General features: G+C 33.9%; 1 protein-coding gene across 2 annotated transcripts in view; it reads right to left on the bottom strand.

The window, feature by feature from the left end:
• Nucleotides 1-25,266, bottom strand: part of KIAA1958 (KIAA1958 ortholog) — a 219,045-nt gene that overhangs the window by 87,676 nt on the left and 106,103 nt on the right. The gene's annotated exons all lie outside the window — the stretch shown is intronic.

The raw sequence follows: 25,266 nt of genomic DNA, 5'->3' as shown, positions 1-25,266 counted from the left end.
GCTCTCTTTTTTTTTTTTTTTTTTTTTTAATGCAAGTGGTTCTTCTTATTTGCCCAGACTATAAATTCAGTAGCCACTAATGAGTCCACTCCCACTGCTGATTGGTTCAGAAGCTTAAGCCTTCCTAGTTTTTAATCTGAACTGGTTCATCCTGCCTTAAGCAACCTTGTGGTCCCCTGCTTTCCAGGACTCATATCAATGCTCTACCTTGTGTGAATACCTGATCAAATTTATATCCATTACACCTAAAAATCCCAAGCTCAAATGATCCACCAGTCCTAGTATTCCCTGTAGCAGACATTACAGATGTCTGCCTCCATGCCCAACCAGTTCTCAAAATCTTTTTTTAATTAAAATTTTTTTTCTAACATTCATTAAAAAATTTTCATTTCCAAATTCCCTTCCTTCCTGCAGCTTTTTCCCCTATAAAAGGGAAAAAAAACCCTACTATACATATAAAGTCACGTAAAACATATTTCTATTTAGCCACATGGCAAAACAAACAAACAACAGCAACAACAAAAACCAAACCTTAGAAAAATGGAGGGAAAAAAAGTTTCAATCTACACTCATGAACTCATTAGTTTTCTCTGTGCAGGTCAATAGCGTTTTTCATCATGAGTTCTTAGAAATTGTCTTGGATTATTGTATTGATCAGAGTAGCCAAATCTTTCATAGTTGATCATTGTCACAATTTTATTGTTACTGTATACATTGTTCTGCCAGTTCTGCTCATTTCATTTTCTATCAGTTCATAGAAGACTTCCTAGGTTTTTCTGAATCCATCCCCCTTATCATTTCTTATATCACAATAGTATTTCTATTACAACCATATACAACAATTTGTTCAGTCATTCCCCAGTTGAAGAGTATTCCTCCACATCCAACTGTTTGCCAGCACAAAAAAAGAACTGCTATAAATATTTTTCTTTGATCTCTTTGGGTCACACAGTTACATAGTTACAGTGACGATATTGCTAGGTTAAAGGGTATACACAATTTTATAGCCCTTTGAGCCTAGTTAAATGTTCTCTGGAATGATCAAACCAGTTCACAACTCTACCAGTGGTGCACCAGGGTACCTCTTTTTCCACATCTTGTTCAGAATTTTTCAATTAAAAAAAAGTTCATGGATTTCAGTTTAAGAAACATTAAAAAATAAAATCAGATTTGTTTTCAATGTCAGTCCACCTCCCCAGCAGCAGACTTGCTTCACCATGCCCTGTTTATGTTTCTTTTTATTTTTTTTAAACTGACAAGTGATATAGTGGAGAGAGTCCTGGACCTAGAGTCTAGAAAGCCTAAATTCAGACCACATATACTTTGGGATCTTGGACTAGTTATTTAGCTTCAGTTTGCTTGCCTTTCCTCATTTATAAAATGGGGACAATAATAAAAGCACCTAGCTCCCAAGATTTTCGTGAGGATTAAATGAGATAATAATTACAAGGCACTTAGCATAGTGTCTGGCACATAGTTGATAATATAAATAGTAGCTAATTAATATATATACCTATACATGTATATGTGACATGTTAATATATGCATATATAGATGTATATGTTATATAACATAACATTATATTTTATATATGTATAATTCTATATATAAATATGTGTATATTTTACAATATTATGTGGGCTACTAATAGCACAGTGGATAGAATACTGGACCTGGAGACAGGAAGACTCATCTTCCAAAGTCCTAATCTGGTCTCAGACACTTACTAATTATATGACCTTGGGCAAGTTACTTAACCCAGTTTGCTTTAGTTTCCTCATCTAGAAAACAAGCTGGAGAAGGAAATGGCAAACTATTCCAGTATTTTTGTCAAGATAATCTCAGATGGGGTCATAGAGAGTAAGAAATGATACAGCAACAAAATTATTATATTATTTTTATTACTAATTTCCCCAAACAACCCAGAGAACAATAAATAGGACCATATGAATATGTGTTGAAAATTATTTGTAATCTTTTTCCATTTAGCAGATTTGCCTAGAAAAGTAGAATTTTTTTTAAAAAGTCACTGAATTGATCCTTAAACCTTTCCCCCCAACTTTTGCACAAAGAAATAGAATAGAAGCCCCTAAGAAGACAACAATAAATAAATAATCTTGGGATAATAAGCACTGAGTTGAGTTGATGCAATGCAAATAATATCTTATCATGCAACTTTTCTGCTTAACGAGTTTCTTATGTTACTTATCTTTGGCCATTAAACAATGTAAGTGCTGATTGGTTTTCATCTGTAAAAACCAAATTTCTTGAAAATAAATTTTAAAACAATAAGCAAAATAGGATTGAAGGCTATTATGTATTCTATTTCAAAAGATGTCTTGGAATTTGCTTTGCTTGACTCTATTTATTTATTACAAGAGAAAGCTTTTATTTTGTGGGAGGAGAGTTGGGAGGAGAGATTAGAAAAGAGGCAGAGATGTTTAAAAAAAGATCATTAATAAATGTTTAACAAATCCAGATGAGAACAGAAGAAATTTAGAAGAAATTATGGACAATCAAAGCGATATTGGAATTCCCATGTTAAATTTAACATCTATTTTAAAAATAAACAATATATAATATGGATTATATAATCTTCTTTTGCAGCTCTTTGTATATGGAACCCTTTATGGTGGTTGTTTGTTTGTCAAGTTCATAATAAAAAGAAAATTTAGAAGGGAAAAAAGTTGCCATAGCAAATAAAGAAAAAAATCCAAAATCTACTGCTTGGTAGTAATTCTTCTGCTGGCAAGCCCTTCTGCTAGATGGGTCTTGACAGGTACAATTCTAAAATTTGGTTAATACTCACTTTTATAGCTTGGCATCATTTGCCAGAGATTACACTATACTGGTTGCTTTTGAGAACCCTCTGTAAGGCAACCTTATAGACTACAACTTTCTAGGCAACTTGAATAGCCAAAAGAATAGTGGAAAGATGCATGGCGGATATAAAGAAACTACAGCATGATGTCAATGGTAACTATAATAAGCATCTCTGAGAATATGTAACAGTAGAAAACTAGAACAGATCAATTAGATAGGCAGAATGAGGAATGCCTTATATAGTATAAAATACTCAATATAGTACAAGACTAAGTTCAAGATCTCTAGATCTTCCATAGTAGATTAACTACTTCTTCCTTTAATGTATAAAAACAGGACAAGGTGAGAAAATGTTGGGGTATAATCAGAATTAGCAATATGCACATATGGATAGGGAAAAATATGTCTAAAGCACTAAGCTAAATACTTTACAAATATTATCTTGTTTTATCCTACCCTGCAAGGAAGGTGCTTTTTATTATTGCTATTTTACAGCTGAGGAAAATGAGGCAGAGCTTAAATGAGACAGAATCTACACTACAAGGTTAGTAGGTATTTATGGTATTTGAACTCTGGTCTTCCTCACTGTAGATCTAGCACTCTATACACTGTACCATCTAGCTGCCTTGATCAAAACAGAGGTCTTGCAAAGCAGATGAGTAAGGGTAACCAAATAATTGATCAACAAACATTTAACTAAGCATCTACTATCTAGCAGCCACTAAGCTAGCTGTGAAACAGTCTCTGTCCTCAAAGAACTTACAGTCTGGGTCAGAGAAGAAAGTAAACAATACTTTAATTGCTTAATAAACCTTGGCAGCTATATGGTACAGTGAATTGTGCTTGGAATCAGCAAGAATCATCTTCATAAATTCAAATCTGGTCTCAGACACATACTAACTATGTGATCTTGGAAAATCACTTGATCCTGTTTGGCTAAGTTTCCTCATTTGTAAAAAGAACAGGAAAAAGAAATGACAAATCACTCAAGTATCTTTGCCAAGAAAACCCCGAATAGGATCATGAAGAGTCAGATATGTCTGAAATAATTAATAACAAAACTTTAATAACTAAAATTTTTGGGACACCCATGTAATGGCATAGTTACAGGGAATTTGGAAGGGAAAGCAACTGAAGCATGAGGGAACTAGGAAAGGCTTCATGTAGAAGATGGCATTCATTGGGATAAGTCTTTAAGGAAACTGATGACGCCAGGAGACAATGCATTGCATTCCAGGCTGGAATACAGATACTGCAAAGGCTGGGAGGGTAAGCAGCTAAAGTTATTATTAGAGGGAGAAACAATGAAGTGGAACTTTCAGAATACTAGAAACTACATTTCTAGTCATGGCAACCAAAGGCAACTTACAGTGTTTTTGTAATAGATAATAGTTTCTCTTCAATGGGAAAATTATATTAGACTGTGGCAGAGGGGAAAAAAAAAAAAAAAAAATATATATATATATATATATATAAACAAAAACAAAAAGACAGATCTTCGAGACCAGGACTGGTGTTTTCATTAGTCAACATTTTATTCTTTCTGTTTCATTGTAGGGCCCATTTTCTCTGCATGGGTGGTGGGGAAACAAGGCCAGAAAAAACAAGTCAAGTGTGATTCTAGTAACAGAAGTACTATTATCTGAAGGCTAGCCTCACATCTCAAAAGTAAACCATGTTATACAAATATGATTTGCATTAACCCTTCCTCCCACACATATATCGTTCTATCTCCTAACAAGTATTTGTAGCTCCTGAAAGGGTATTCACAATACTTTTCTTGTCTACCTTCTCCCCTTTTCTGGAAAGCAGTGCACAATGGCCCACAGTCATATGGTCTAAAGATTACCAAAGAGGCATATTCTGAAAGGAAACAGGCCTAAAAAGAGACAACAAAAATTGGAAACTGATACAGGTAACACCAAAGGAAGTATGGTTTTTTGTTTGTTTTTTCTCAATAGTATTTTATTTTTTCCAAATACACGTAAAGATAATTTTCAACATTCATTTTTGTTAGAATTTTGTGTTCCAATTTTTTTCCTGCCTTCCTTCATTATTTCCCCCCTCCCTGAGACAGCAAACAGTCTCATGGTATAGGTTAAACAGGTACAATCCTTTTAAACATATTTCCATATTTGTCATGTTGTGCAAGAAAAGTCAGACCAAAAGGAAAAAAAAACACACGAAAGAAAAACCAAACAAAGGTGAAAATACTATGCTTCAATCCACACTCAGTCTCTATTGTTCTCTTTTCTGGATGCAGATAGTATTAAGAAGTATGTTTGTTAATATAGAGCCAAGAAACTGGCTGGTAGAACTACCAATAAAAAGTTCCTTATAACCTCGATCAATTCTGCTAAAAATAGGGGCAGCTAGGTGAAGCAGTAGATAGAGCACCAGCCCTGAATTCAAGAGGACCTGAGTTCAAATCTGGTTTCAGATACTTACCACTTCCTAGCTGTGTGACCCTGAGCAAGTCACTTAACCCCAATTGCCTCAGCCACCAAAAAAAAAAAAAAAAAATCTGATGAAAATTGATTTTTTTCCCCTCCTAATTTCTGAACCATGGAGAAAGGAAGGAATGATCAATAAAAAGAGGGGAAAAAAGAGAGAGAAACCAGATTATTTGGTTTTCCTTGGTTCTTTCCATTCCATCAATCAGAATTTTTGTGATAAAGTTGGAAAAAGAGGGCTATGCAAATCACACTCTAATAGTCATCTTAAAAAAAGAATGAGTGTCTAGAGGAGAATGAAGTATGTGGTTAAACTGATAATAGGCAACATATAATAATACATGTAATTGAATATATAATAATAATAACTAGCATTTATAGAATACTTTAACATTTGGAGAACACATGCATTATCTCATTTGAATGATAATAAAATTCTATATGTGGGGGGCAGTTAAGTGGCACGGTGGATAGAGCACCACCCCTGAAGTCAGGAGGACCTGAGTTAAAATCTGGTCTCAAACATATAACACTTCCTGGCTATGTAACCCTGGGCAAGTCACTTAACCCCATTGCCTCGGGGGTGAGGGGGTGGGGGGAGAGAAGAAAATTCTTTATGTGGGATATGTGCTATTATTATTACTATTACCATTTTCCAGATGAATAAACTAAGACACAAAGAGCTAAATGACTTCCCCAGAATCACAAACTGTCTGAGGCAGGATTTGAACTCAGGTTTTCTTAATTCCAATGCCACTATGCCTCTAATAATATCTTTGTGACAGTCTTATTTTCCATTGAGGCACTTACTCCTCATGGAGGCAGGGAGGTGGTGCTTGGAGTTAAGATGATCTATGTTCAGATCCTGCCTCAGGCACATACCAACTGTAAGATGCTGGGCAAGTCACTTAACTTTTGTTTGCTTCGGTTTTCTCATCTGTAAAATGGAGAAAACAGTAGCTATCTCTCATGGCTATTATGAGAATCAAATGAGATCATATAATTATCCCTTCCAAATTGTGACTTTCCCCATTGTGATTTTTCTCTTTTTTTCCCTCAATAGTATTTTATTTTTCCAAATACACATATAGTTTCCAACATTCATTTCTGCAAATGTTGTGTTTCAAATTTTCTCCTTCCTCTCTTACTTCCTTCTTTCCAAGACAACAAGCAATTTGATATAGGTTAAATATTTTAAACATGTTTCCATATTTGTCATGCTGTGCAAGAAAAATCAGACCAAAAGTGAAAAAAAATCCCCATTATGGTTTCAATATATTGCAGGTTGGTATAAGAAGTTAAATAAAAATTTTGGAGGAATTTTGTGGAAACTGTAAAGGCCAGTAAATGACACAAAAAAGTTAGAGATTTTGAGATTCATAAAATATATGTATGATATTGTTTAATATTGACATTTTTAACACCATAATAATTCAGACTTCTCTAGTATGAGGAGAGAATAAAAAAAAACATGGATTTTCCAGATTACAGGGGTACCACACCTCTCACCCCCACAATATGTAATTGTAAAGCACTTAGCACAGTGACTGGAACATAGTAAATGCTATATAAATGTTAGCTATTAATATTATTATTCTACACAAGAGCTATAATATACTCATGAATGAAACTTTTACACCATTCCATTCTTCAGTAAAAGATAGTTTATCCAATAAAGATTTACTATATATGATTAATTTCCCTATAGCAGCTATGGAAAAAATCCCATGATTTCAAGTTCTCTGTTCTATCTCTAGCAAATAGCTAGAAGGATCATGGTGGGTAACAGGATCTGGTTGTAGTTGGAGAAAATGCAATACTCCTCTGTACTTTCTGGCTCCACCAGCAAACAAAGCCTTCTCTATGACAACAAAACGTGCCAGCCTCCATAATGTTTCCAGGAGCAAGGCTAAAGCCTAAACAACATAACATTAACATAAAAAAATTTCATGTAGAACATGAGGGATGTAGGAATTGGTCACCCCCCCTTAAATTTACTGGATACTTCTATGGTACAAAGGAGATGATCTTGCAAAGTGCAGGGTTATCTCCAAGGTGTTTGTGTAGCTTTAAGTCTTAATATAAGATTTAAATGTATAGTATGAATTTGGGGACACTGTTCAAAATTATAGGCTATTTTTGTGTGCTGCATGCATATTTAGAGTTGAAGTCTAGTGTGTGTGTATGTATATATAAATACATATATATATATACATCATTTAAAATTTTTATTTATTTGTTGGTATTTATTAAAACTATAATTATTATAATATAATTAAATATATTATAATGAATATATTGTATTATATAAGCAGGATACTAAACTACATTTCAAAGTGGTCACAATCCCAGGGAAGGGCCAAACAATAACATCCCCAGTTTCAGATGCTGTAGTCACCATTGTCTTTTCATACAGTAGCCATTTTTGATGCTACCTTTGAAACAGCATCAAGAAACCTCCTCACAGGTAGCAATAGTGGCTACTAGAACCTGGGATGATTTGGGAGTCAATAGGGAAAAATGTGGAGGTAAGGAAGGAGCATTTACAAATGGCTTGTTGGACAGAATTTAATTTAAGACAAATTAGAGAAATAATAGGACTTCTTACTTTGTAAATAAAATCACTTATTTAAGGGAAGCAAGATGGTGTCTTGGAATGACCCTTGAATGGGAATCAGAGAACCTGAGTATAAATCTTGGCTCTGTCACTGCCAGAAATCACTTTGGGGGGAAATCACCAGGGCTCTGCTTGAGTTTTCTTTCTCTCTTGTAAAAATGAGATAAGGAAGGACAAGAGCAATTCACTCAAACTGAAATATAAATGGATCTAAGTGAACAGCAAAAATATTAGAAAACCACGAATTAACATTATCTATGTTCATTTTAAAATTATTTTTCTACTTAATTATCTATCTATTTGTTTTGCTAAACATTTCCCAATTACATCTTAATCTGGTTCAGGTATGCTTGGGAATTTTGCTAGTATGCACTAGGAGTTTGATATCTCTGGATTAGATGGTTTCTAAGATCCTTTTCAGCTCTACATCTACAATTATATGAAACAGAGCAAGAGGTAGCCTTCTTTAGTGGACAGAGAATCAGGAAGATTTGAGGTAAGTCTTATTTCTGACACATACTGGTTGTGTGACTCTAGGGCATTACCATAACCTCTCAGTGTACAGGATAGCTCACTGAAACTACTTCCTCCTCTGCATTGATTAGAATGCAGATTTTTGCTAGAAGACATCTGTATTGAAAAATTCATAGAACCAGACCAAATCCATATGAAAATGAAACAAGTGCAAAAAGGTTATGGGACTATCCAGCTTTGACAACTACATGTCAAATTTTTATTTATTTGTTGATATTTATTAAAACTATAATTATTATAATATTATAGTATATATATATATATATATATATATATATACTATAATACTATAATATAATTGACAAATGTCAGTGTTAGAGGGGATGTGGGAAAACTGGGACACTGATACATTATTGGTGGAATTGTGAAATGATTCAACCATTCTGGAGAGCAATTTGGAACTATACTCAAAAAGCTTTCAAACTGTGCATGCCCTTTGATCTAGTAGTGTTACTACTGGGCCTATATCCCAAAGAGATATTAAAGAAGGGAAAGGGACCTATATGTGCCAAAATGTTTGTGGCAGTCCTTCTTGTAGTGGCTAGAAACTGGAAACTGAGTGGATGCCCATCAATTGGAGAACAGCTGAGTAAAATGTGGTATATGAATGTTATGGAATATTATTGTTCTATAAGAAATGACCAGCAGGATGAATACAGAGAGGTTTGGAGAGACTTACATGAACTGATGCTGAGGGAAATGAGCAGAACTAGAAGATCATTATATACTTCAACAACAATACTATATGATGATCATGTCTGATGGATATGGCTCTCTTCAACAATGAGAGGATCCAAATCAGTTACAATTGATCTGTAATGAACAGAACCAGGTACACGCAGAGAAAGAACACTGGGAAATGAGTATGGACCACAACATAGCATTTCCACTCTTTCTGCTATTGTTTGCTTGCATTTTTGTTTTTTTTTTCTTCTCAGGTTATTTTTACCTTCTTTCTAAATCCGACTTCCTTGTGCAACAAGATAACTGTATAAATATGTATACATATATTATATATAACATATACTTTAACATATTTAACATGTATGGAACTACCTGCCATCTAGGGGAGAGGGTGGAGGGAAGGAGGGGAAAATTTGAAAGAGAAGTTTTTACAAGGGTCAATGTTGAAAAATTACTCATGCAAATGGTTTGTATATTAAAAGCTATAAAAAAGCGCTTTATATACCACCAGAACATAAAAGCAAGCTATGCATAATAAAGATCTTTGGCTTCACATACATTTCTCTTTTTCTGTTCTACTATGCACATAGAAATATCCTTTTTAAAAATAATATAAAAATAGAAATTTAAAAAGCAATAACAAATGGTAAGAACAAGCATATTATATTATTTATTTTCACTCAGGAAAAATTTTATTTGAAATGTTTCTTCTCAATGGGGATGAGGGAGTGGGGAGGGAGAATGGGAGAGAATTTGGAACTCAAAGTTTTAAAAACAAATGTTAGATATCATTTTTCATGTAACTGGAAAAAATAAAATATCAAATAAACAAATAGACAAGAAATTATACATTTCCCTCAGTCAATAAACAATCATTAAATGCATACTATGTTAAAGTACTGCATTAACCAGCCACAAGTTTATTTTTAGATTGAGTCAATTCTTAACTTCACCTGAAATGATTTTGCTTAATGACTTTTAGTTTTCACCCTTTTGGGAGTGGAGGTGGGAGAAATGGTAGGGGTAAGGAAACAGAACCTTTTAGTGCCTTCTTTTACTCTATGAAAACCCAGTAACTGGTGTAACGTGGTGGGGGAAAGACTAATAGAAAGAATCCAACAGTTGCTGTTCTAGTTGTATCTAACTTTTCATGACTCCTTTTGAAGTTTTCTTGACAATGATATTGGATTGGTTTGCCATTTCCTTCTCTAGCTCATTTTACAGCTGAGGAAACTGAGGTAAACAGAGTTAAGTAAAACTCATAATTACACATCTAGTAAATATCTGGGATGGGGTTTGAACTACAGTTTTCCTGACTCCAGGCTTAGAGCTCTATCCACTGTGCCATATAAATGCCTGAATCCAGCAGATAAAAGTTAAATATATTAACTAATCACATTTTCTTTAATTTTATTTATTTATTTAATATTTTCCCATAGTTACATTCAAAACAAAACAAAAAATTACACTTGTTTCTAAAATTTATGAGTTCTACATTTTCTCTCTTAACCCCAAAGCATTTGTGAAGTTATGCAAAACACATATTTTCTTTCAAGGAGTTCCTAAAACAATTTCATGGAATTCAAAGTGGGGATTATGGGAAATATTCTGAAAATTACTGTCATTTTAGTTGACAGACTTATTGACTAGTAGAACTAGAAAGAAAAACAAAACTTCAGAAATAATTCTGACCCTTTTATCGATTAGAAAAAGGAGAACAACTTTTTTTGGTCCTCTAATTATAGTCCTTGGTAGAACCAAAGGAACATATTATATTACCCATTTCTTCCCCTATATTCTACTAACTTGGAACACTCTATACAGTATCCTGAATATTGAAATATATTTAAGTAATTGGGGGTGTTAAAAAGCTTTAGCAATGAAAAAATATTTTAGAAATCTTTAAGAATACAGGAAGAAGAAAGGATTCAATAAAAACATCACTATGGAACATCAGTACAAAGGGAAATTTAAAACAAACTTTCAGACTGTGAAAAAAATCCTAAATTTTATAAGGTAGCTTTCAATTCACAAAGCATTTCTGTGTGAATTGAATAAATTAGTGAAATTATTCAAATGGGGCTCACAAAGTGGCAATTTAGAACTCAGAATCTGATTTCATTTCAATATGGATCATTATTAGTTTTCAAATGATCATTTTAATTTTGCAATTTTATCTTCTCAGGAATATTGTCATATGTAACAAAGCAGATAAGTTTAAAATTATATTGATTATCTTTTAAAATATTATCTATAATTCTTAATCTCCCATCCCTTTCCATATTCCACAAAGCCAGCCCTTATAACAGATATAAAAGGAGAGGGAAGGGAAAGCAGTTGAATAAAATATATAACCAACTCATCAACCAAGTCAGACATTTTATGCAGTATTTCCCATTCATACTCCCTGACCTCTACAAAGGAGGAAGAGCAGTATATGTAATATCTGTTCTTGGAGTAAGCAGACAAATCTTTAAAACATTTTAAAGCTAGGATTCTTTTAATTCTAATTTTTAAGGTGGTTATTTTAATACTTGTGAAAATAAATTTACTTTTAAAGAAATTCTCTGAACTATTTCATCTTCTCTGAAATTCATTGAAATGATATTGACACTTGAAAAACTACGTTAAAAAAAGGTAATGAGCTCCATAAATTCCTGATAATGTCCCAGTATGAGCATCATGTAATCCATATGTAAGACCCTGCCTATGTGCAAATAAGTGGCTGCCTCTATGAATGGTCAGATGTATTATGCCAAAATTCAAAGAACTATTGAACACTATTCAAAGCCAGAATTAACTAACTCCTGCCCAACTGAAACAATTTCAATTGCTTTTCTCTCCCTTTCCAAGTTATTTGCATTAAATAGACTGTTATAGGCACTGTATGATGATGGTCATCCTCCTTAGTTTAATTCATATGTAACCTGACATCAGCTATACTATAAAAGCCTTCTTCCTCAATACAAAGAATTTCAGTTATTCTGAAACACCAAAATTGTAATTCAAATCTTTGAATTCCATCTGCTCATTTGTACATAGGCTAAATGAGGGTTCCAAGTTTGGTCCACACTATATAAAACATGACTATTTATATGGACATCACAATGATTCTATACATAATTTAACATGGTGAGGACAATTAGTTGTTCCTAAGGTACATAAATAGCTTATAGATTGTAGATGCCTTTAGAATAGCTTTTCATAAAAATTCTCTAAATCATTATTGATTAGAAAACAATTCTGAATATCACTTTACACCTATCAGGTTGACTAAGATGACAGGAAAAGATAATGATAAATATTGGAAGGGATGTGGGAAAACTGGGACACTAATGCATTGTTGGTGGAGGTGTGAATTGATCCAACCATTCTGGAGAGCATTTTGGAACTATGCTCAGAGGACTATCAAACTATGCATATCCTTTGAAAGGGGGAAGGACCAACATGTGCAAAAATCTTTGTAGCAATTCTTTTTGTAGTGGTAAAAAATCAGAAATTGAGTGGATTCCCATCAGTTGGGGAATGGCTGAATAAGTTATGGTATATGAGTGTAATAGAATAGAGCAGGCTGATTTCAGAAAAGCCTGGAAAGACTTACATGAACTGATTCTGAGTGTAATGAGCAGAAGCAAGAGATCATTTTACTTAGTAACAGCAAGATTATGTGCTAATTAGTTGTGATAGACTTGACTCCTAGCAATGCCTTGATTCAAAACAATTCCAATAGACTTGGGATGAAAAATGCCATCTGTAACCAGAGAAAAAACTATGGAGACTGAATATGGATTGCAGCATTCTATTTTCATCTTTATTTGTTTGTTTGCTTTTTCTTTTTTCTGGTTTTTCCTTTTTTGGTCTAATTTTTCTTGTAAAACATGAAAAATATGGAAATATGTTTGGAAGGATTATATATGTTTAACCTGTATCAGATTGTTTGTTGCTATCTTGGGGAGAGGAGAAGGAGCTAGAAAAATTTGGAACACAAAATCTTACAAAAAAGAATGTTTAAAACTATCTTTGTATGTATTTGGAGAAATAAAATACTATTGAGGGGAAAAAAGAATGTCATGAAATCACAGAGTGTATAGGAGAGTATAGGGTATAAGAAGATTGGAAATATAGGGAGAGGCCAGGTAATAAAGGATTTTGAACACCAAAAAGAGGATTTTATATTTGGTTCTGGAAATGATAGGGATCAAATGAATTTTACTGAGGAGAAGGGGTAATATTGTTAGGTCTATACTTTCAGAAAATCTCTTTGACAGACATCAGACTTAAAAATTCAGCAAAATCATGTTCTTGCAGGGCCAGTGTTCAAGAATGGCATGGTCCCATAGAATCTTGTCGATCTAACACAATGTTTTGAAAATAATCATTCTTCCATATAATTGCATTAATTTGATTTTAAAACAGGTCAAAAGACCAGTGGCAAAATTCCAGAAGCTAGATATGAAACAAAGGCTGAAAGCTATAAACAGAGGAAGGAGGATGGATTTTTGAATTGGTATTTATGTAAAAGAACAAGTTTTTGAACCTCCTTTTTTGAGTTCAGATCCCCATTTACTTGCTGTTGAACCCTTTAAATATTGAAAATGTTTGGTAACTTATTCAAAAGATTCAGTGGATTTGAGCTTATAGAAAGTTTGTCTGGCATTTCAAGCAAAAAGCCCTGAGGAGAGAAGAGAAGGACTATGTCCTCACTACATGCAATTTTGGGATCCCTTTGTGGTACACCTGTACTCCAAATTTTCATGCAAAATTTTCTGCTGATATCTAAAATAGGAGTTAGAGTTCCCTGTTTCTTTTGAGACCTGTTTTATATCCTCATATAGATATCCACAAAAGTGGTCCTTGATACTGCAAAGAGTTTTTTCAAACAGACATTGTATATTACTATGTCTCCAAATCATGATTCCTTATAATAATTGCTAAGAACAAACACAATGTAGTGCAGAGAATAAAGTCCTGGATTTGGATTCAGAATGAATAATGAAAATAAATGAAAAAGCATGTGGTGTTAACATTAAAAAGATGAGGTAATCAACTGACACAATTAAAAAAAAAATTACGATAATTTTTTCCTATCTGTGCAAATTCACTTTAAATACAAGTAATTACAAGTAGATATCATAATGTTACTTTGAAATAATTTTTATCCTACTTTCTCTATTTTTATTGTATTATGTATTTTTAAAATGTACTGACAATTGATGCCGTATGGATGAATTGTCCTTTGAGGATTGTTAAAATACTGGTCCTTCTTGTGCCAAACTACAAATTGAGGCTTCAAAAAAACAAACAAGTCCCTTTTGTCAAGAAACTCATGCTCTAATTGGAGAAGACCATGGCTAGAAGAAAGTTCAACTACAGGGTTGATAGAATGGCCCAGAATTCCTAAGGGGTAAGGATAAGCTGGTAGCAAGTTCCAGAAACACTTGAGCTATTACATGGCATATAGCAAGACCTGCAAAACCTTAGAACTCAGTAGCCAGCCTAAAGGTGACACCCAGTGGTCTTCCATTTCATTAAAAGGGACAGAGTATCTCCCATCTTATCAAGCAGTAGAATAGTTAAGCAGCCCAGATGGATTGTGACTGTACACATTGGAGGAATGGGCAAAAGGAGAATTCACTCCCCAGCGGCAGTTGGACTTCACACCATTGACAATCCATCCAGGATGGATTCTAGGACAGTTCTGAGGCAGCCAAGGAAGGAGGCAAGAAGGAGAAAACAAAGGAGTGTAGGGTGTCCCTTAGTGGCAAGTCTTCACAAAACCCAAAGTCAAAGCCTGATTGCTGGTTAATATCTATATGATCTTGGAGAAATTATTTTTCTTCTCTGGGACTCAATTGCTTCATCCACAAAAAAAGTTGAACTAAATATCTCTGCTCAAGCGCTACAAGTTTATGATCCTATAATCTTCACAGAAATCAGTGTTACACCTTGCCTTGTCTGCCCTATTAAATTTTACCTATCTGCTCCATCAAATGCCACTCATCTTGTCTCTGGGTATATGACTAAATATAGGCCTACTTCAATCTATCTTGCAGTATGAAGCTAAAATTTATGTCATATGTATTTTATACATTTGCTATAAATGCTGATTAAAACTTTTTACTGACATTAAATCCTATTAAAAGGATTACTAAAAATTTCTATTTACATGCAAAATGAACATCTTAATTTTAGTTCATAAATAATCTGATAGTAACTTCGAAGCAAAATTGTCTTTGAATACATTTTGAAATACATCCAAAAAATTTGCAAAGCCTCAGGATTCTTGCAAAGTTTTCTGTTTTTTCAGTCTATAATTTTAAGAAAGCCCAAAGTAGAGATTTTATTATATGCTTTATGAAACCCAAAAGGGAAATAGAAAGCTGCAGGATGAATATAAGCAAACTAAAGAATTCAGAGAGGAAAGGAGGTCAATGAAACATTTAAAAATTACTCAGAAAAGGGTGGAAGGAAGTTCAGAAGGAGATGCAGATGAGCTGGCAATATTGGTACCATCCAATTAAATTTCGTATATGCTTAAAATAGTTATGGTTTTCATATGCGATCCTCTTTTCTTCCTTTTCTTTTATCTAAAAATTATTGTGATTGTTGATATTTGTTAAGTTAATTATAAAAAAGTTTAAGTAGGCAGAATATATTACCAAGAATTACTTGCATGGGCAAAGTAGAATATAAGATATAGTCTTAGTTGTATAGGGTCATAGAGGATGGATGCATGAGAGCCGATAGAGGCTGCTTTAATAATGTTGCACTGGTTTAGATAAGTGTGACTTTACTGGGTTAGTTTCCTCTCTCAGGGCAGGCTCAACCCTTGCATGCCTTCTCATCTTGCACAATTCATGAACAGAGATCTATCCAACACTTTAGAGGCCTTTCTCTGGTTCAATAAATATTTTAAGGGTATTAATACAGAACTTAGGCTATTCATCTCATTATTTCTTACTCTCACAAGACAGCAGTAGACCTCTTTCTCTTTTTCTCTCTCTCTTTTTGGCCATACATGGTTTTTTGTGTAACTTCTTAATATAGACATAACCTGACAATGGCTGCTGGGTATTACAGGAACCACCTGCCAGTGGCTGCTGGGGATCTAATTCTGACCAGCAGAATGGATCCCTTCATGTGAAAGGATGATAACGATACAAGGAGACTGGCAGTTGCATTTTGTGGCCTCTCTCCTCTTCCCTCTTGCCTTCAATTTATTTCATTCCCAATCCACAAGCAACATCTGCGTCAGTAAAGGCTGACTTGCAGTTCCTTCAAGTGTGTTATAATTCATAACTGTGGGGGCTTTCAGAGAATTGACCTGTCCCTTCACACTTAGATATGGTCCTTAACAACTTCTTCTATACAAAACACTATTGTTATTGTACTTCTGACTTCTTTACCAACCACATGTTTTGGGGTTATATGCAATCTTTATTCTTCTGAGATATATGGTACAATTATGTGCAGTCCCTTCATCTCCAGAAGAATATTAGTATTTTAAAAATGAGCTTTTGCAGCTCATAATGAGATTTAAGTCTAGTAAATTTCTTAAATGTAATCTGGACCTGTCTCCTCTTATTCAATTCTAAGGCCAGCTCATACTCTCATATGTACATATATATTTATATTTATACTATATTTATTTATATATTTATATATAGGATGAGTGCCTATGTGTGTGTGTGTATATATATGTGTATTTGTAGCTATAGCACTATTCCATACCAGTACTAACCAACTCCTGCCATGGGTGGATAGACAGATATGAATAAGAATATAGATAGATTATATACATATTTTTAAAATATATACAATATATAAAATAAGATAAATATAAACATCTAGACACAGAGTATCCCAAATATCTTAGCATAATTTCAAACTTTTACTAACAGAAAACTGCACTGTTTTGCACATAGTTTTGGGAAACTATAGACTAAGCCACTCTTCCAACTACATGCCCTATTCTAGAGAATGTGCATTTTAAAGAAATTGTTCCTTGATTTTTGGGTGTGGAAGACAAAGATTAAGTTATTAGTTCTCACCTACTTAGATTGTATGTTGCACCACATAGGTCTATGACAGTGGTCAATATTTATAGATTCTTTGTTATTCCTTATTTATTACTGATACTCAATGGATAATTGAACAATAGTCATCACCATGTTTATACCTGTAAGAGAATATTGTCTAATTCTGACATCATCATCATCATGGTGGGCACTCAAATAGTGCTTTAAGGTATACATAGTGGTTGACAAAGATGATCTATTTTATCATCACAACAATTCTGGAAGGTAGGTGTTATTATTATTATTTCCATTTTACACAAGAGGAACTGAGGCAAAAAGTTTAAGTGAATTGCCCTGATTCACACAGCTTATAAGTATCTGGATCTGGAATGGAATTAAAATCTTCTAGACTTCAAGACTAGTACTCTAACCATTTATTGTTAGTTATTGCTCAGTTGTTTTTCAGTCATGTCTGATCCCATTTGAAGTTTTCTTAGAGATACTGGAAGGATTTTCCATTTTCTTCTCCAGATCATTTTGTAGATGAGGACACTGAAGCAAATAAAGTTAAGTGACTTGCCCAGGATCACACAGTTAATGTGAAAGATTTAAACTCAGGAAGATAAATCTTTCTGACTCCAAGCCTAGTACTCTATCTACTGGACCACTGGCTTAAGTTGTCACCAGGGACACAGAAAAATAGGAAGAGAAATGAACTGGCCTTTTAACAAATTGTAAAGGATAATAAATGACCAACCAGGGAGCTGTAGTTGGAGCTATAAGATTTTTTTTTTTTTTTTTTTTTTTGCCAAAAGACAGGTTTATTTAGGAGAAGAGGTAATTTTTTGTTTGTTAGTTTTTTGGGTTTTTTTTAGGTAATTGGGATTAGGTGACTAACCCAGGGTCACACAGCTAGTAAGTGTTAAGCATTTGAAGCTGAATTTGAACTCAGGTCCTCCAGACTCTAGGACTGGAACTCTACCCACTATACCATCTAGTTGCCCAGTGTTCATTGACAAAATGAACAAGTAAAATAGGCACCAAATATGAAATAGATTCAGGAAAGCAATAAGGTTACTAGGGAAAGGGGTTTGGAAGAATCCATTAAAGCAATATGTCTAAGTATTGGTTGTCAGATTAAATTCAAAGAGGATTTAACAGCTATGAAATTTTAAAAGAACCAAAAGAAGCTCATCAGTCAGTTGGAGAGTTCTTCTATGTAAAACTTATGAAAAGACATGCATAAGAATCACACAGGATAAGGAGATGTAAAGTGTAATTAATCAATAAGCATAAAACACTCATTATGTGCCATATATACGCTGGAAATCCAAAGATAGTAAAAAACTTGTCCTTGTCCTCAAGAAGCTCCCATTTTAATGGATCTGTACAGAATTGAGGGTTTACCCAAATTGATAAGATTCAGATGGAGATATATTGCATTTAAAGAGTTAAAATGATCTTCAACAAAGATTTTTTCATTCATTTGACTCTGCTGGCTAGCAGCATCTTCTTTTTTTCTTGTTAAGACACATTCAAAAGTGGCCTGACTTTTTTTTCCTTTTGAATGGATAAAATCTGCCTGGATGATTTATACTTCACAACCCACGCACATAAGTATTTTAGTAAAAGTCAAAAAAGAACAATCTGTGTCAATGTGAATGATGTTGACATTTTAGCTACATCAAAAATAGCATTCCTTCACCTTCCTGGGGGTGCTCTGTTGGTTAAGAGAATGAGTGTCATGCAGGTAATGACTCATTTTTTAGAAACTAAAAATTCAGTTTGTTCTTTCTCTGGGTTCTATCTAAAGACCTACTACTGCAGACTAAGAATGCCAGGCAATTCGAGGGGAGAACAATGGACAATTCTAAAATACATACTCAAGTTTACTATTCTTCCATAAAGGCAATTATTTATTTAAGAAAACTCATTTGTCTTGATTAAAATACTATTGACATGGCTATTCTTATATGGGAAATTGGACAGACCATCCTCCCTAGAATACCATCTGCTCTTTGGCATGATCATACATCCTCACTGATTAGCTACAATTCTGGCCAAGATGTTGCCTTGCTCATGTATTGCCCTCAAGGGCACTGGCAAAGACTTATTAGTCAAATTTTTTTCTTGTGGTTGCTGCCAGTTGTCTATTGCTATCAAACATTTTCTTAATATAGCCTTTGTTAGAGAGAGAAAGAGGAAATAAGCATTTATATCTCCTACTAGGTGCCAGGCACTGTGCAAATACTTTTTTTTGTGCAAATACTTTAAAAAAAAATATTATCTCATCTGATGCACACAATAACCATGAGAGGCAGGTGCTAAGTGCATAGACCAGAGCTGTGTAGCTATTGTATGGGGCTGAATTTGAACTCATCTTCTTCCTCTCTTCCTCTTATTTTTTAAGTTTGATAGAATTCGTTTTTAATCAATCAGAATCAGGAACTCTTTTATTTAGTAGTTTCTTTACATCTAAGTCTATTTGGGAGTAATTGTCAACAACTACTTTCTGATTCACAACACTATGAACATCAAATATTTCTTGAATACCTTTTGTAGTTGTTATTCAATTATTTTCAGTTGTGTTCAACTTTGTGACCTCATTTAGGATTTTCTTGGCAGAGACTGAAGAGGTTTTGCTATTTTCTTCTCCAGCTCATTTTACAGATAAGGAAACTGAGATAAACAGAGTAAAATGACTTGCCAAGGGTCACAGCTAGTATCTGAGGTCATATTTGAATTCCATGTGTCTTTGTTGCAGTTTTTTCTAGGTATCATTTGGCTGTAGAATGTGAACAGTCATTACCTACAGTATGGCAGGAAACACAGAGAGGGGGAGATGCTTTTACTTCTGTCTCTTAGTATCTCTCCTTGGCTACTTACAAGGCATGATTACCCACCTGATGCATGAAGATTGTAGAACAGCACATTGACTTTGGTCATGAAAACTATGCTAGTTTTTTTCATCTGACTAAAGCATTTAAAAGGATTTTCTTTTTTCTTTTCCTTTTTCCTCTAGTTGGGGGTAGTTGGAGAGGGACAAAAATAAATGCCTACAATTGAAAATTTTAAAAACCAAACTTCAGGTATCAGCTCCTGGCTTTTCTAACTTTCATCTTTATGCATCAAATGATTCTATGCTTTTCTATATAAATGTTTCAGAATGCAAATATCTTGAGGACAGAAGCTATTTTTCCTCCAGTCTTTATATCCACAAGGATATCAAGGATCAAACATTCATTAATTTATTAAACTCTGTAGCATTTCATGCTAAGGTGTCAAGACTTAAACAAACTTGGAGATGTTGAGGAGGAGCAATGTTGGGAACCCAAAATGAACTGAGTAAACTACTAGCCTTTAGACTACATATTTCCAAATTATTTTAATTTTATTACATGAAGGCTGAATTTAAGCCTAATAATTCTTAAAGCAGGAATTCTTGCCATTTTTGCATGTATTCTGGATCCCTTTGGCTTGTTAGATAGATGAAGTCAATGGATCCTTTCCAATAATAATGTTTTAAAATGCATAAAAATATATAAGGTTACAAAGGGAACTATTTGTATTGAAATAAAGTTGTAAATTTTTTCCCATCCAAATTCACGGACACCTTGAAATCTAAGATAAAAAACTCTGGCTTATTTCATTTTTCATCTATATCTCTGTTGGCATTCAACTCCAAGGGATAAGATGCACCCATACTGGGTCCTTCCCCCTCTTTTGTGTATTGTCTTCCACCATTAGATTGAAAGCTCCTTGAGGGCAGGGACAGTCTTTCTTATTTGTGATCCAGTGTCTGGCACATAGTTGTCATGGAATAAATGTTTACTAAATTGAAGCAGTACAGCTTGAGTGATCCTCATATCATTCCTCCCCACCCCAACATCACCATTTTAAGAATGAAGAACCAGAGATCCTTTTAGAAAGAGTGACTTACTCACAGATGAACAGACTAATTAAGGATAGAGCAGAAGCTAATAATTAAAACACTATAGAAATGTTGTCATATTACTCTTCACAGTTTATAATAATTCTGTGATGTAGGTAGAAACCAGGTATTGATTCCTAATCCAAGGTTCTTCAACTATTTCAGGTTGCAGCTATCTTGACTACCATGAAACCTTCTTTTTTTCTCCTATACTTTCCAATGGTTAAGTGATATTTGTTTTCTTAGTTCAGTTCAACATAGTCTCTCTCCCTAGGATATTTATGTCAGATCCACAAGCAACATGTTAGGGAGACAATGAGATATAATAGAGTGTTGAATTTGTAATCAGAGATCCTGGTCAGAATACCAGTTTTTATATTTAAAATCATGTGACTTAGTTAAGTCATTTAAGCCTCAAATTTCTGAATCTGTAAAATGACATAGTTGATATCTAAATTTCCTCCTACCAACTGAATGGATATCCATCAGTTGGAGAATAGCTGAATAAATTGTGGTATATGAATATTATGGAATATTATTATTCTGTAAGAAATGACCAACAGGATGATTTCAGAAAGGCCTGGAGAGACTTACACGAACTGATGCTGAGTGAAATGAGTAGGACCAGGAGATCATTATATACTTCAACAACAATACTATGTGATGACCAGTTCTGATGGACCTGGCCATCCTCAGCAATGAGATCAACCAAATCATTTCCAATGGAGCAGTAATGAACTGAACCAGCTACGCCCAGAGAAAGAACTCTGGGAGATGACTAAAAACCATTACATTGAATTCCCAATCCCTATATTTATGCCCACCTGCATTTTTGATTTCCTTCACAAGCTAATTGTACAATATTTCAGAGTCTGATTCTTTTTGTACAGCAAAATAACGTTTTGGTCATGTATACTTATTGTGTATCTAATTTATATTTTAATGTATTTAACATCTACTGGTCATCCTGCCATCTAGGGGAGGGGGTGGGGGGTAAGAGGTGAAAAATTGGAACAAGAGGTTTGGCAATTGTTAACGCTGTAACGTTACCCATGCATATAACCTGTAAATAAAAGGCTATTAAAAAAAAACAAACAATAATAGTTTTTAAGAGTGTAGGATAAAATATAATCTAATCAACCATCCCAAGATACTGGCTGCTGTTGCCACTACTGAGAATCAGTATTATTTTCATATTTCTATCAAGAATATAAGTAAGTTGGCAAGTAAAACCTTCTACAAAGAGGTCTCCTGACTTTTCCTTCACCTTGTATTATTACTATTAATGATTTCTCCATATATTCGTCACTCTCTTAAAAAGGAGCTAGTATGTGTCTCAAAAAAGTCATAAGTTTTACCAAGTGTACTGCAACTTGGATGTTAGAGTATTGCAAATAATCTTTTAAAACAATTTGGCAGGGGCAGCAAGATGGTACAGTGGATAGAGCACCAGCTCTGAAGTCAGCAGGATCTGAGTTCAAATCTGTCCTCAGACATTTAATACGTCTTAGCTGTATGACCCTGGGTAAATCACTTAATCCCAACTGCCTCAGCAAAATAAATAAATGAAATTATGTAATATATATTTTACTGTTCAAATCACAGGCAGCATAGATTGTTGATGATGAACTGACGTTGAAGCTAGAAAGATCTAGATTTGTGTTTTTTCCTTTCATACACAGTGAGTGTCTTTGTAACTCTGAGCAAGTCATTAACTCTTTATGTGCTGGGGGAAACTCTCTAAGTTGGTGAGATGATGCTAGCAAGTATTTTCTGTAAGAACAACTTTCTCACTTAAAAAGCTCTCAATGCCAGTGAAATCAGAGGCACAGTTCCTATATCAATGAAATCACACACCATTCTCTATCCTGATGTTACTGAAGATAAAAGAAAATTTAGAAATAATTCAATTTAATCCAAATTTTATTTATCTAGGACACATGGCATATAAGAATAGTATTTATAAAATAAAGACAATTTGGCACTTATTTATGAGAACTAACCTCATATGGACCTTGAATTTCCAAAGATGTCAACAAAAACATTTGTTTTTGAAACAAAATTGGGGATACTATCAACCACAATATTTAGTGTGTTGCGATTCCTCATGGCAAAGAATCTTTAGCTATGGGAGTAGAAAAATCCTAATAATTACTGGGCTGGTATCTACAAGACAAAAAAAAAAAAAAACTTTTCACATTTATAACAGAGTTTGATTTATTACAGTAGAAGGAATGGGCTAGCTTAAATAAGCCCCAATACTTTGATGACAAATATCAGTACCTGAAAACATTGCTGGGGCTTGTGATCTTACTTTAAGTAATGAGAATTTTTAAAGAAATATTTGTAGAACTGTAAAGAGGTCATCAGATCCAACAGAAGTTGCCACAAGCAACTCTAATAGTAAAATCCGAAAAGTTTGGATAAACAATTCCCAACTTCCTATCAACATATACAACAATAATGACAACATTATCAGTGACATTCTGTAGTGATATATATGTAGCCGTGTTTCCGTGTAAGGAAACAAATAAAAAAACTCCTGCACCAAAAAATCCTGGTGGCAGAGCCAAGTGGGAGCAGAGACCTAAAGAACAGAGGCCAGGGTTAAAGGGACACCAAGCCACCAAGATCTTCAGATAAATGTGATAAGAGATGGCACTGAAGGGAGCTTCTGAGAAGAGCATTGGTTCACCATCAGGGTTCAAGCAGAAAGCTTTTTCATAAGACAGATAGCTATTATGATTGATAGTCTTTAGCTACTTCACCTATGATAGAAGAAATACATTTTCTATTAAGTTCTAAAAATGGAAAAGCTTTTACCATTGTTCAAAGAAAATCTTGCTGCCTATATCAATCTTAAACCCATCAAAATATGTGAACTCATTCATATACGTCTGATTATGATAGCCTATGCTCAAAAGTCTTCAGGGGTTCCCTATTATCTGAGTAAAGTGAAAACTCTTTTGGCTAGTATTCAAGGACTTTTCTTCTAAATGTCAAATTTGGGCAACTCTACCTGATGAAAATATATTGTGCCCTCAGGCCTCCATGCCTTTGCTTAAAGCTGTTCCCCAAGCCCAGAAGGCCTTTCTTCCTCATCTTCATCTGCTATTCACATTTAAAATGTGTTCTTCCTTCAGGAAGCCTTCCCTGAATCCTCCAGACATCACAAAATACTTTGCTTTATGACTTTCATATACTCCAATATACAACAGATCACTATCCAACTCCATATTCATTTGGACAACATCAGTTTGGACATTCTTCATCGATTTATAGATGATAGCTATCAACACTGGCATATCTATTGTGGAAGCACTGATGGGGTACAATGGATAAAGTTCTTGGTCTGGAATCAGGAAAACTTGAATTCAATTCCAGTCTCTGATACTTACTAGTACTATAACTGTTCAAATCACTTTCCTTAACTATAAAATGGAGACAATAATAACATTTACCTGTCAAGATTGTTAGAAGGATCAAATGAGATATAATTTATAAAAAGGGTAATATGAATGAAGTAAACATGTACACAGCAACAGCAAGGTTATGTGATGATCAGCTATGATAGATTTAGCTCTTTTCATCAATTCAGTAATGCAAGGCAGTTTCAATAAACTTTTGGATGAAAAATGCCATCCATATCCAGAGAGAGAGCTTTGGAGTCTGACTGTGGATCAAAGCATATTATTTTAACCTTTCTTTTTCTTCTGTTTTTTTTTTTCTTTCTCCCTTTTGTTTTGACTTTTCTCTCCTAACATGATTCATGTGGAAAAATGTTTTTTTAAAAAAGAATGCATATGTAACCTAAAAAAAAATTTAAAAAGAAGAAAAATAAAAAAATAAAAACATTAGCACAATGCCTGGCATATAATAGGCACTTAATAAATGTCCATTGCTTTCGTTAATCTTCCTTTTACAGCATAGACAGAGATTTTGTAGTGTCTAAACTATATTCTTCCCTCAGCCAAGTGCTTTCTACAAAATAAGAGATATTTGCTGTTCTTATCATTCTGTCCGAATAACTCTATAACAAAAACAATATAAAGGAAGGAAACAAACATTTATTAAGAATTACTATGTGCTTTTTGATGCCAATTAAGGAAAGAATTGCTTAGATGATAGTGACTTAGATAATTGCTAACAAATTAAAGTGCTTTGTAATCCGACCAATAAATTCGAATTGAAATAAAGGTAGAATCA

Source organism: Sarcophilus harrisii, chromosome 1 (genome assembly GCF_902635505.1).
Source record: "Sarcophilus harrisii chromosome 1, mSarHar1.11, whole genome shotgun sequence".
Classification (NCBI taxonomy): domain Eukaryota; kingdom Metazoa; phylum Chordata; class Mammalia; order Dasyuromorphia; family Dasyuridae; genus Sarcophilus; species Sarcophilus harrisii.
Note: the sequence above shows the minus strand (reverse complement) of the source record. Positions and strands in the feature narration are given on the sequence as shown.